The sequence below is a fragment of the Rhipicephalus microplus genome, chromosome 5 (assembly GCF_043290135.1).
Source record: "Rhipicephalus microplus isolate Deutch F79 chromosome 5, USDA_Rmic, whole genome shotgun sequence".
NCBI lineage: Eukaryota > Metazoa > Arthropoda > Arachnida > Ixodida > Ixodidae > Rhipicephalus > Rhipicephalus microplus.
In genome coordinates this window covers 121,306,472-121,319,841 of record NC_134704.1, presented here as the reverse complement: position 1 = coordinate 121,319,841, position 13,370 = coordinate 121,306,472, and the positions used below count along the sequence as shown (strand labels likewise).

The 13,370-nt window shown below is 42.1% G+C and overlaps 1 protein-coding gene across 1 annotated transcript in view; it reads right to left on the bottom strand.

The window, feature by feature from the left end:
• LOC142817910 (CCR4-NOT transcription complex subunit 11-like) overlaps nt 1–13,370 on the bottom strand; it is a 57,830-nt gene that overhangs the window by 6,310 nt on the left and 38,150 nt on the right. The gene's annotated exons all lie outside the window — the stretch shown is intronic.

Here is a 13,370-nt window from a genome sequence, read left to right as displayed (position 1 = left end):
CAATTCAGGGTTACCAGATGGCACAAACCTCAAATGGCCAAATTGGAATCCATAGTAGCCAAAACGTAGCCAAATGTGTAAATTTAAAGTAGCCCAAAAATAGCCCAATTCGTTTCTTTGTTTGGGATTTTTTTCACACTCATGCAATTAGGTTCTCACGGAAATTTCTGCCGGTTAGTTTTTTTTTTTTTTTTGGTGAGCAAAGAAGGGCACTGACCACCCAAATGGAACCTTTTCTGTTCCTTTGAGTGTGTGTGTTCTTTTGCTGCCTTATGCATATCAGTTCTATTGCATAATATATTTTGTTTTTGCCATTCGAAATGACGATGTAGTTACTGTAAGACACATAAAATGTTTGTCACCTGACAAACACAAAAACTTCCATGAAAAGCAGAGAAAAGATGAATGCTGTGGGACTTGCAGAACACTTCATGTTGTTTGGATGCGTCTCTTGTTGAGTGAAGTTTCAGGCCCTGAACGTGCGGTGGCAATTTTACTTTGCAAGATAGGCATTACATCACACCGTCCGCATGAGGACGGAGAGAGGCAGTCTATGTGTAAAAAATAATGGAGGAGCTGTTCATCTGGTACACAGAATTACTGAGCACTTATGGAACCTTACATTACAATTTTATGCATGAATGGAACTTTTTCTAAAGAAACATCCAGTGTGAGGCAACTATAGTAAAAGAGCAAACTATATAAAGTTCAGAATAGTAAAATAATCGGTTCCGGAGATAGGAAACATATCTTTCAAATTTGGCTTCTTTTCCCATTCCTTCTTGTAGTTTCGAGTGCTCTCCGCCCTCTGCCCGTTCGGGGGGTCCTCTCATCAAGCTTGGCGCAGAAGTTAGGTGTGCCATTATTAAGGAGGCCGCGGACGAGCGCGGTTGTCTATAAGGTGTTGCGAACCCTGGCCCACGAGTGCGCGTGCTGTCTGGTAGCGTGACTAGAGAGCAGCTTGCCCTGTCACGGCGACGAAAAGCCAAGCACCAAGCTTGAACAGCTTATTTCATGGCCAACTGAGACTGCTCTACTTCTCGCTAAGCACGAAATAGTAAACCCAAATCTAATGGTGAAACAGTGCCAAACATGCAATGGCACGAGCATCTTTCAAAAGAGAATCAAGTGCAGATAAGCAAAACAGCAACCCCCCCCCCCCCCCTCCACACAAGGTGAAGATGATTGCTCCCTGCACTCGCACAGTTTTCAAATCTGCTACTGTTAAGGAGGTGCTTTGATGTGCCGATGTAGTCCCTAGAAATTTATGGAATACCGCACCTAAAGGCGAGCGGTTGTTTGAGTCTTTCTGTGGCCTTCATGTAATCGCGTGAAGTTTCTTGTCGAGTCGACGGCAATGCAGCCCAAAAATAACCACATAGCCAAAGAGGAAAAATCAATGCCAACTCGAACACAAAGTAGCCCAATTTGGCTATTAACAGCCAAATCTGGTAACCCTGCCGCTCATGTCTCGTCTTCCACCAGCCAGTGTCGCCAACAGGCGTCGTTGCTGGTGCTACTGCACTAACCGTGATGATGATGATAATGATGGTAAGTGCTCTCGAGCTCAACGCCACCTACCGCTCAACAGTTGTGAACCCTAACTGTTGCCTATGCGTGAAACACGTGTGCGCCATGAGGCACAAACAACTTTACAGGAAGTGTTAGCATCGCCACAGAGTATTTGTATATAGTAATTTCTTGCAAAATGCAGTTTGACATGTAGGAATTTTCAAGCTACGTCTTCTCCCCCATCCTGTCATGATGCGATGGTGCACGTGCACACTAGGTAAAATGGATCAGTGGGTGGCCCATGAATAAACATGTTAGAAGCACCCATCCTTGTCAGTTAAGGTGGGTGAGAGACCTCTTTTGGTTGAAAAATACAACTTTGGAATTTTACAAACACTTGACAGTGCATTTCTTTATTTTTTAAAAAATACATCAGACTTGGGAACTCGCAGTTTCAAAATGAATGTTTGGTCACTTGGTCATTTTATTTTACACGTTGAGAAGGAATATACGCAAACACCTACATCATTTCTGCATTTGTCTCAAAACAACCATTCTTGAAATTTCTGTATCCCTTTCTCAGGAACTAGCTGGCATAAGCCAACAAATTTTTGACATATATGTATGTATGTATGCATGTATGTATGTGTGTGTGTATATATATATATATATATATATATATATATATATATGAGTAAATTTTCACAAGACAAACATAAAAACAACAAAAATCTTTTTGTTGTGAGCTCACAATTTTAGTTCCTCTTCTGTAAAGCACAGGCTACCTTTTTACAAAATTGCAATGCTCTGCAGATCGTAGATATTACAAAATACATATGTAGAAAAAAAAAATGGCAGCATATCCATGGAGTGAATGATGGAGAGTGGGGCGAAGCATTCGTCCGTCCATTTGTTCTTGCTTCCGTCTGTCGATGCATCCGTCTGTGTGACCATCCATGCGTCCTACGGCTCGTCCGTGCGTGCACCCGTCCCTGCGTTCGTCCATGCATCTACTCCTGCGTCCGTTCATGCGTCCATCCATGCATCTGCCTGTATGTCCGTTCGTCCATCTATTCAACACTCCAAGTACCACCATCTCGCATCTTTTTATCATAAATTCCCCATATAGAAGCAGCAGACATTCCAAGGACTAAACGAGAGGTGGCACACGCACACTTTCTTACGGCCTGCCCTTCGGGTCTACTTCCCACCTTTAACCACCTCGAGTTCATGGCATATACTAGTTCATTGTATTCATGGCCCTGCGGCTCAACGCTCGCTAAACTTTTCTAAAACTAAGGATGTTACACCCAGCAAGTATAACATAGCAACCCTTTCTTGTCAGATAGTGCTCAATGTACATGCCAATAACTGCTAATGGGGATCGCAGCGTGCGCGTTAACTAAAAGCCGAATGCTCCTGTCTCTCAGTCCCCCTTAGCAGCCAATGGCATATACAATGAGCACTATCTTTTATTGTAAAACAATGCACAGAAGAAATCTCTCACCGGCACCACCTTGGAGATCAAAATGTTAACCTTGTTACACACTACAATGGCTACGAGGGACGAACGGGTGCCGCTGTAAGGAGCTTTGCTCCTAAAAAAATCTAAACACTACTTCTGCAACTACTGTTGAGCTCTTGTGTGACCTGCATCTACCTTCAAAATACCAAGCAAATTTCACAGCCATAGCTTTTATTATCATTGCTGTACAGCCAATGGTTGTAATTCACTTTCAAAGTCTCATCTCACCTTCACATCTTTTGCGCCTGTTCACACAGTCTTTACCCTATGCTACCACAATTTAACTACAATATAAAAACTAACTAGCCCAGCAGTCAATCCTCCCAAGTTGATACTTTTTCAAAATAAGCTATATGAAATTGTGAGTTGACTTAAATTCGATGCAGGCTCCACTGCCAGGTTATTTGATACACTTCAAAAAATACTAGAGCTGCGTGAATCACGAAATTTTAGGTGAAAAGCGAATTCAAATATGAAGGTCTGAGTGAGAATGAATTCAAATATTTTTCATATAGTTGTTGAATATTTTCTTTACTTCTTTTCAAATACTTCGAAGTGACAACTACATAAGAAAGCTTGTGGAGGATTTTTCCGCCCACTCTTACAAGACAGGAACACGGGGAAGTGTTCCTTTTGGCTAGGTTGGTGAAGTGTTGTAGGGACGGTGTTCCATAGTTATGTTAGCAAAGATGAGGCAATGCATGTAGGAGACAGAAAGACTGATGTGCTCTCAGTAACGGTTTATTAATCGTGCACAACTACTTCCTCTTTTCTAGCGGCCCTGCTACCTTGCGCCGCATCATCCTCTTTAGTTTTCATCATCTTCACGCAACCGCCTTCCAAGAGTGTGCATTCAGGGGGTAGAGTCATTGCACGCGCGGGACGTTGAAATTACTGGCCATCTGAGAGTTTTTTCAGGAAGGTGTGCACAGTACCGTACATCTTTTCTCGCAAATGCCCCAATGACACGACCCACTTTGCACGTGAGAGGCAGCGTATTTAGATCTACTAGAACATGGTTGTCGGGTGTCACAGTAGATGACAGCGTACACTTGCTGTGGGAGTCGGCATGCGGAGGCAAAACATTCCTCCTTCCGCCACTTACACAGGTACCGAAGTAGATGTTCCTGATGCTGCGCACTTCTTCGAAGGAGGAATTGAGTGGCACTAAGGGCAATTGAGTGGCACTAAGGGCACTAAGGGTACTTTGGGAAGAGTGACGGTACGCTTGCCGACTGAGAAGTGGGGTGTTGTAAGAGTGCCCATTGACGCGATGTCATCCTCTAAGTATGTAAGCAGATGATATTGAACTGACGCTTCAATTCTGCTAGCATGGTGAGCGTTGAAACGCAAGCTTCTCCGACCGAGGCATCACTTGAGTGCTTCCTTAACGGTGAGGATGACACGTTCCCAAAAGTCTCTGAAGCATCTAAAGGTCACTGGTTCGATCCCATGTTTCGGCACCTAACTATGTAAAAGACAGAGACTAACGTGCCTTCAATAACGGTTTACTCATCGAACACAGCTTTTTTTTTTTTTTTTCTCTCCCTTCTAGCGGCCCTGCTACCCTGCGCTGCATCGTCCGCTTCAGTTTTCATCAATGCAGAAGCCAGATTATATTTATTTACAATATTTGGAGCTACCACTGTGGTGTCAACAACACGCTACACATGAAAGGAAAAGACTGTTTCCTCCACCTTTTCCCTCTTCAACTTCTGTGAAAGCCCAATAGATTTGGTGGACAAAAACGTGTTACATTTGAATTCAGAGTTGCTAAGATGCCTTGTATCAAAACATCTGATATTTTGAATGCTGAAAATCTTCCATTTTTTTTCTGACTTGTGCTGAAACAGAATAGATGAAAGCCCCCAACTATGCCGCGTAGTTTTTAACAAGCACTTTCAAAAATCCTTCCATTTACAGCCGTAGCAAGATCTTATAGGCAGCTTTACCGCAATACCATAATGTAATCTGATCAAGCATATTAAATATATGAAGGGGATACTGTAACGGCACAGTTCATATCCATGTTGAAATCGGCGGTTTCACGAGTTAATACATTTGCTACCGTACCAAAGTCTGAGAGGCAACTTCACTGCAATGCGACAATGTAATGTGGTAAAGCGTGAAAAAAAAAAAAAATCTGAAGGGGCCACTGCCAATAGATCTCTCCAGAGGTACGTCACAGCACAATGTCAGTGGCACATGTGCAAGGTGGCGGCTAGAAAAACCCGCCTGCTGGAGTCTCAGCGTGGTATAGTAACGCGGTGCTTGGAGCAAAATCTGTCTTTCTTAAAAAGCTTAAACTTCATCTTAATCTTGCAAGATTAGCTGTGGTATGAGTCATAGAACATGTGGGTTTGAGGTAAACTGCATGACAAAAAACTTGCCACACTGGCTGGCATACAGAAGCGAACACATGAGGCAGCCTATGCGAGAAAAAGCGGCAACGTCTTTAAAAATGTGCAGTGTTATTATTTGTAGCGTCTAGTGCGCGTTGAAAGGCATCAACTTTATTGGTTAACCTTTGCGGATGATGAAACTGAGATTATTGTGTAGTTTGTGCTGTGTGAAACATGATGCATCTTGTTTGCAAAAACATTGACACTCGTGGTGGGCTTGTGGCAGTGACCGGTAGTCAACGAAAAATCACCATTCGGCATTTTAGTCACTGTAAATATGCATTTGACGTGATCATCTATGAGTGCGTACACGTCAGCGTTTGCACTACGCGCTGGAGAAAAACAATCTCAGGGCTGACATACAGCTACACATAGCTATTAGCGTCCTTTAGCATTGCCGACGTTGCGTATACGCTACGGCGCGGTGAACACAAACGTAATAAAAGTGTAACTTGTATTATCAGAGGCCTCATACGTCTCAATACTTTCGTTACCACGCGAAAATGGTTGTTTTTCATATGTCTCTGGAAGATCGTTTTTGCCAGTTTAAAGAGTACTCAAGCACGCACTGCAGCATACCAAACTTTGCACAATAAGATGTTCTTTGCGAAAAATATATGTTGTAGACCAACAAAAAATATTTTATATAGAAAAAAAATGTGCAAAGTGTAGATATTTCGGTCGCCAGCTAGTAAACAGTGGAATAAAAAACAATATACACTCAAATCTCATAACAATGCAATGGGATATAATGAAATAATAGATATAACGAAGTAAATGAAATTCCCTTTCAAAGCTCCATTGAGAACCAAGCATTTTAAACCTCGTTGTGATGAAGTAAAATAACTGGTAAATAGATATAACAAATTATAATTAGTCTATCAAATAGTCTTAAAAAAATGACCGTAGTGTGTTAAGCATATCGTTTCCTGCGGAGTTTGATGCTTGTTCGGTGTGGCTCTTTCCAAACTCCCGCGCCAAACTTACAGCCACGCCCCTCGTGGCCGAGAGAGCCGTCCTCCTCAAACAGCCAGCAAGAGGATTGAGAAAGCGCTCAGCGGGTCACATGACCGAGAAGCGCCGCCCCAATGGAAAGCGATTTTCTTCTCACTTGGCAACCACTGCATCTTGGCTGCTACCCTCTGCATCGAGAAAGGAGGACTCTCCGTGACAGCTTTCTCTTTTTAAAAACGATAGTCTTTCTTGGGGACCTTCAACGCAAAAAAGTTTGGTCAGTCTGTAAATTTGTCTGTTTGTCTGTCCTTAACCGTAGCCTAAACGGCCCCAAAGTGACGAAATGATACTCCAAATGGCCGACCCCATCCGCAGCGCTCACCAATATTGCTCAAGATTCAGCGTTCACACTTGTGTGATTTTCAATTAACAGCAATTATTGGGCATATCTGAGGCACCATAACAACACGTTGATATTCTGAATGTGCGCCTTTTACTAGAAAAGGCATACATAAGTAATTTTAAGGACCGTAGCACTTATCACGCTGCACTGACCATGCAACGCTTGCGTGAAAAGGAGAGTGTTTCCAGCGCTTTGCTAAAACGAGACGGTGGTGGCACCTACCGATCGTCTTGCGTTCTACAACTTATCACCTCCGAGAAGGGCACTCAGGGCGCGCGCGCTTCATTTTCCAAGATAACAGCCATATGCGCTCATGTCTCGCGTGTGACGTGACTTGATGCGCTCGTTCGTCTCCGCTGCACCCTCAAGGCACTCTAACGCAGCGTCTTTAGAATACCACTCACCAATTTTCTTATTTAATAGACGACATTTGCAGTGTAACAAGCAGATACGAGGCCAATTTTCTCTCTCTCTCTCTCCGCACGCGGCCTTGAAAGGAGAAGGTTCTCTACGTGCAGAGACGGAAAAGGGAAAAGAGTTAAGGCGTGACACAGGCGCGTTGCAGATCAGCATTTGAAAGAGAGCAAACGACCTGCCACAGTTTCTTTTTTTTTATTTTCTTTCATTTCCTTCTTTTCCTTCTTCGCAAGCAGCGTTGAGAGGTGCCGTCGCGGGATCGGGCATGGTGCTGAGAGCATTCGGGGCGCGGTATGTTCGAAATTATCGTCGCAAGTGCTTGCGCGTTGAAATTACAGGGCATTTTCGCCCATTGGAATACGCATAGCTTTTACAGGGCCTCAGCGTGAGTTCGAATTACCCGAAAATTAATAACTGTGTTCGAATTGATCAGATTCGACTGTGTTCATTTTTTGTCACACGCGTGGTCGCGTAGCAGTACATCGGGGGGCGAGGTGGTTTCCTTCTTTGCATGCTTATTGATGTGCACCCATCTTAGCATGAGTGCTATAATCAATATAAGGAAATAATGAATATAATGAAATCATTGCAGTCCCCCTTCAACTTCGTTATAACGAGGTTTGAGTGTATATGCAAAAATACTGAAAACGAAGATAATTCGGAATATACATTTTGTGGATAAATGACCCAGGAACAGTATAAAAAGTAATGAATGTTGTACAAAATGTTTCTCTTCATATAGACTCACAAAATCAGAACCGTAGTGCTGGTTCGTTGCTCATGCCACGCGATGAAGCATTGCATGGATTTTCGTGAGATGCAAGTGTACTCATACACTTTTCTCAGTGAATTCTTGTTGTCTTGTGATAAGTGCCTGCAGATGTTTCAATATAGGATTTATGCCCGTGATGTGAATAATCCCTATATAAATCAGATGTCTAATGAACTTTGCTATTTCGTCTCGCGTCACCTCACTCCGCATAGATTGGCTTTCCGATATAAGCATCTAAGCATATTTCTTTGCATATTTTGCACATCATATTAAAAAACAATATTGCGCACAGTTCTAAAAGGTTTCGTGCTGCTCCTAGGTAAGAGCCATGATGTGCTCCAGTGGCCTTCTTGTCTCTGCAGCCGGCGCCAGCACACCGTGGCCTAGGGACGTGTGGACCTCACACATAACTATAGGGGCTATAGGATTGTGCACAAAGGTCATCAGCTACACACTTGCGGCAGAGATGACAACTTGAGGTCGTAATCAAAACGAATCCATGAATGGCTGCAGGTGTCTCAGGCTGACGCAAAACATCCGTCACCATAAAGCTGAGGTGCTGTCGTTCTCGGACTCTAACCTCGTCCTCACTCAATTCAGGCGTGGTTGCAACACAGTTTTGAGCGACGCATGTTTTTTGCAACGCAGGTGCGCACCCATGTGTGCGTGACGATGACATCATAGGAGCGACTAGTGACACTAGATGCGATCCTGTGTCTGATATAACAATGCAAGCAAAACCAAAGCAGCTGGAAACTGTCAGAAAAGGCGACCTCGTCACTTTAAACGCGCGGTGTACCTTCGTAAATATTTTTTGTAGAACAACTTTCCCCAACTCTTAAGAACAGCCCTCTATTAAATATCTGGCATAAATTTCTGGCAATTATTTCTGCTCAACATTGTCAAATTGCGAAGCTGATATTTCAATTCGATAATAGGCTTGCAAAGGTTTTTTCCATTGCAGAACTTCTATGTTACTGTAGCATAATCATGAGGGGCAAGCACTTCTGTCAAGTTCGCCAGCCTAGCGCACTTTTTCAACAATACACGCACATTGGTTTGCGCATAGGTCTGTCAAAAGTTACTATGTTGCCAAAACGGGGAAATTTATTTATTTATTTAAATATACTGCCAATCCCTCATGGGATTCTTGCAGGAAGGGAATAGGCACAGTACATGTCAGATATTTTCAAGAAATGTGGGGTTACACAGTCAGTGGAGTGTAGTACACATTATACATTCTTCATTGAATAAGTATGAACAAGGAACACATACATTTTACAAAAGTAATATACCGTACAGTTTTTGATATTACAGGTTACAACATTCCTCTGCGTAAGGGATTACAAAAAAAGAAAACCTTTTCATTACAAATCTTTACAAAAATTCATGATTTAGTGATAAGATGAAACACAAATGAGTTGATACACACATTCACTCGGTGATAACAACTTATAGTCACATCGTGTCAATTTGGTTTTCTACCAGCCTTAAGAACTCTGTTAAACTTGTGGTACCAGTTATTGAGTTGCCAAGAGAATTCCATTCCCTTATTGCTAATGGAAAGAAAGCGTACTTGAAACAGTCAACGTTGAACCAGTATTCTGTTAGCCTTTGGGGATGTTTTAGCCTGGTTAACCTTGATCGATCTACGGATATATAGTCTGAGACCTCTAATTTTAGGTGGCCGTGAATTAGTTGATAGAAAAATTTTAATCTGGCTATTTTGATTCTATTATCGAGGGTGAACAGGCCAGCTTGTTTTAGTAGCTCTGTCGGAGAGTCGCTCATTTTATATCGGTTAAAGATAAACCTTACCGCTTTGCTTTGGACACCTTCCAACTTATTGATTAATTCTTTATTAAAAGGGGCCCAGACTATATTGGCGTATTCAAGCACGGACCGAACATATGTCGTGTAGGCCAACAGCTTTACGTGAGGTGGGGCCTGTCGCAGCTGTCGTTGGAGCGTAAACAGACGTTTCAATGCTGAAGAAGTGATGTCAATATGCAATTCCCATCTGTAATCAGTGGTTAATGTAACTCCTAGGTATTTATGCTCCGTTACCCACGCAAGGGGGTTATTGTTGATATTATAAAGAATTTCAGAAATGTTTCTTTTTCTGCTTACAGTCAGGCGCGAACACTTTTTGGAGTTCAGCAGCATTTGATTCTCCTTGCACCAATCGGATACCTTCGACAGGGCGTTTTGTAGAGCTATGCTATTTTGAATTGTGCTAATTTCGCTGTAAATCACACAATCATCTGCGAATAGTTTTATGTTAACTGGTACTTGTGATGGTAAATAATTAATAAAAATAAAGAAGAGAATCGGAGCCAAAACAGTACCCTGAGGAACTCCTGATGATACCGGTGTGATTGGGGATGTCTTATTGTTGAATTCTATGTACTGCATGCGATTAGTTAGGTAATCTTTAACCCAAGTAACAATGACTGTGTCCTCAAGCACATATTCCAGCTTTCGGAGTAGTTTTACATGAGATACTTTATCGAAGGCCTTCGAAAAGTCTAGGAAGATTAGGTCAATTTGTTTCTCATTATCAAGACAGTTCGATATATAGTGTGTTAGTTCTACTAGCTGCGTTACAGTAGATAAACCTCGCCTAAAGCCGTGCTGGTACCGCGATAAAATGTTTTCGCTCTCAAGAAATGACTTAATGTGTTTGAGGATGACATGTTCTAGTATTTTGCATACAGTACATGTTAAAGATATGGGACGAAAGTTGGCGAAATGATCTGCATTTCCTTATTTATGCACTGGAATAACCTTGGCAATTTTCCAGTCTTGTGGATAACTGCTAATTAATTCAAATTGATATTGAAAGTTGAGTGACTGGGCTAACTACTAGAAAGTGCTAGGTGCACAATAAGCAAATTTATCATAACAAAATAAATGATCCAAAAGTGTCGATCACCGGTGATCAATTTGAACAGGCATGGTAACAAAAGAGTTAATGGAAGCACTGGAGAGTCTCGGTCTTGATGAAGTGACAATGCGTGTTCCAAGTTTTTGTATCAGGGGTAAAGGAGCTAAGGAAGTGGGCGCACACACATTTTAAGCATCAGATAGAGTGAGGTAACTGTGGAAGAGTTTATGTATGTAATTAAGTTAACAGGTTAAAATTGCATAAATTTTCAGAGGGATACGAGGAACGCCGTATGGGAGAACTTTGCTTTAATTTCCCCGAAGATCTGTTAACATCGGCCAGACGCACATTAAAAAAGTGCTCCCACATCCTTCTTTTTTTTTTCTTCTCATCTCAAATCAGAATTTCATGTAGTGAGTGAGAATCTTACCAGTGAGCTTGCGCACAGCAACTCGAAATTTGAAACCCTGCTGCCGCCAATGCTGTACCTCGTTTGAAACTGCAGTGCACATGCAAATATTTTTCAACGAGCCAGTCACCATGAACATGTTCATGGTGACTGGCTCGTTTTAAAAAAAGATACAATTTTTTTTTTACGGCTGCCATCTACAATGAGCAAAACACCACATAGGCAGTGACCATTTTCTTTAAAAGCTGTGACTTTAGAAAATCGCAATTCGCAGAAACTTCGATCAAAGCAGTGTGGACCCATGCAGCAATGCCATGCAGAAAGATCCGTCGGCGGAACTTTTTTTGCAACCAGCACCTGCACTGAGGGCGGTGACGTCACAATTTTCGCAAACAGGGAGAGGTCCATCAGACGTTAACTGTACCATAGACTCTCAGTAAACGGAAATGTGTTAAACGGAACTACTGCTTAAAAGGAACTATTGCTTCTGTAATGCTTGGTTTCGGGCTTGCATTCTGCACCCACGTTCACTTGTCAGTAAACAAAACTCCTGTCAAATGGAACATATTTTTCCGGTCCCTTCAGGTTCCGTTTACTGAGCTTCCACTGTATTTGTCTTCGGGAAGTTCAAATAGTTGAAATTCCAATCCAAATCGAATCCAACAGCAAACACTACTAAAAAAATATTTGAAAGTTCAAATATTCGTACACCCCTAAAAAATACTACAGTTAAACACCTTTACAAAAGGCAAGCTCTGGCCAGCAATTCTAGTCTTTTATACGAGGTGTCTCTTATAAGCAGGAAAGCTTACATGCATTTTCATATCCCCCTATTTTACTGTAGGCATACTGGTGTCTCTTATACCGATTTGTCTCTATATCACAGTGTCTCTTCTAAAGGGGCTCGACTCCATGTTCAGCATTCCTGTATCATGCTATTCAAAGCAGCATGGTTTGCATTGAACTAAAATTTTGCCTTCATTGATACATACAAAATCAGTTATAGTTGGCAGTGTGGCCATTCATGTTTTGTTTCGGCATTGATGATGTGCATCAATCACCTCAGATTAGGCTTATCGTTGAGATTAACACTTTTTTTTTTCATGGTAGGCTTGCAGAAATTGGTAAGATAATACTGACAAACTTGCTCACGTGAACCAGGGCACTGCTCTGTCTCGATGGTATTTCACCCTAAAAGTCTCAAATAGCGGAATATTCGCTTGGGCAAGTCGGTGAATAGCTTGAGCAAAAATTTGTGGCAAAAAGTAGAATAAGGGGCTCGTTCTTTTGTTTTTCCTAGTTACCGTATTTACTCGCATAATGAAACCACACCCACCTTGGTCCTTGAGGAAAAAAAAATGTGTTTTTAATGTATCTGTGCATTTTATTTCAATGTGATAGCCAGGGCCATTGACCATTGAAAAAACATTAAATCACACCAATATATCATATAATAGTCACGCCATAAATGTCAAAACATAGTTTAACAACCATACTAAACAGTTGTGAGCAGAGCGAGCACGGGCGGCATTGATCGGATTTTAAAAGTAGCACAATTTACGGCATAGTGCCATCTGTCGAACGCAGAACAATCCTTCAGCTTATAGTGCCACGCAAACACAGCGGCACGAAAACAAAGCGAAATACAAAGCTCAACCGCTCCCACCACACCGACGGCCCAAGTTGCACCTGCAACGTGCATGCAGTCGCGTCGTACGTGCCGGGCACCTGCCGCACCCAAGCGGGGGACAAAATCACACTCCACTCACAAAAAGTGCGTCGCGCATTTTGCGGGCCAAAAAATAAGGTCAGGTTTACTTTGTGAAGAGCGAATTTCTCGAACAGAGACTCCGTAGTTTGCATCGAATCGAAACCCAGCAGCGGTCGAACAGTGCGTGTTTAAGAACCCTCATACGAAATTTTCGGTGTGATAACTCCCTCAACTTATTTTTCTCCCATGTAATGAGCCCTCACCCCTAAGTGGCATCAACATTTCTAAAAAAAGATGGGTTAATTACGCGAGTAAATATGATATTTTGCATTGCAACATGAATCTTTAGTTAATCTACAAAAACAGAAAGCGCTGTTG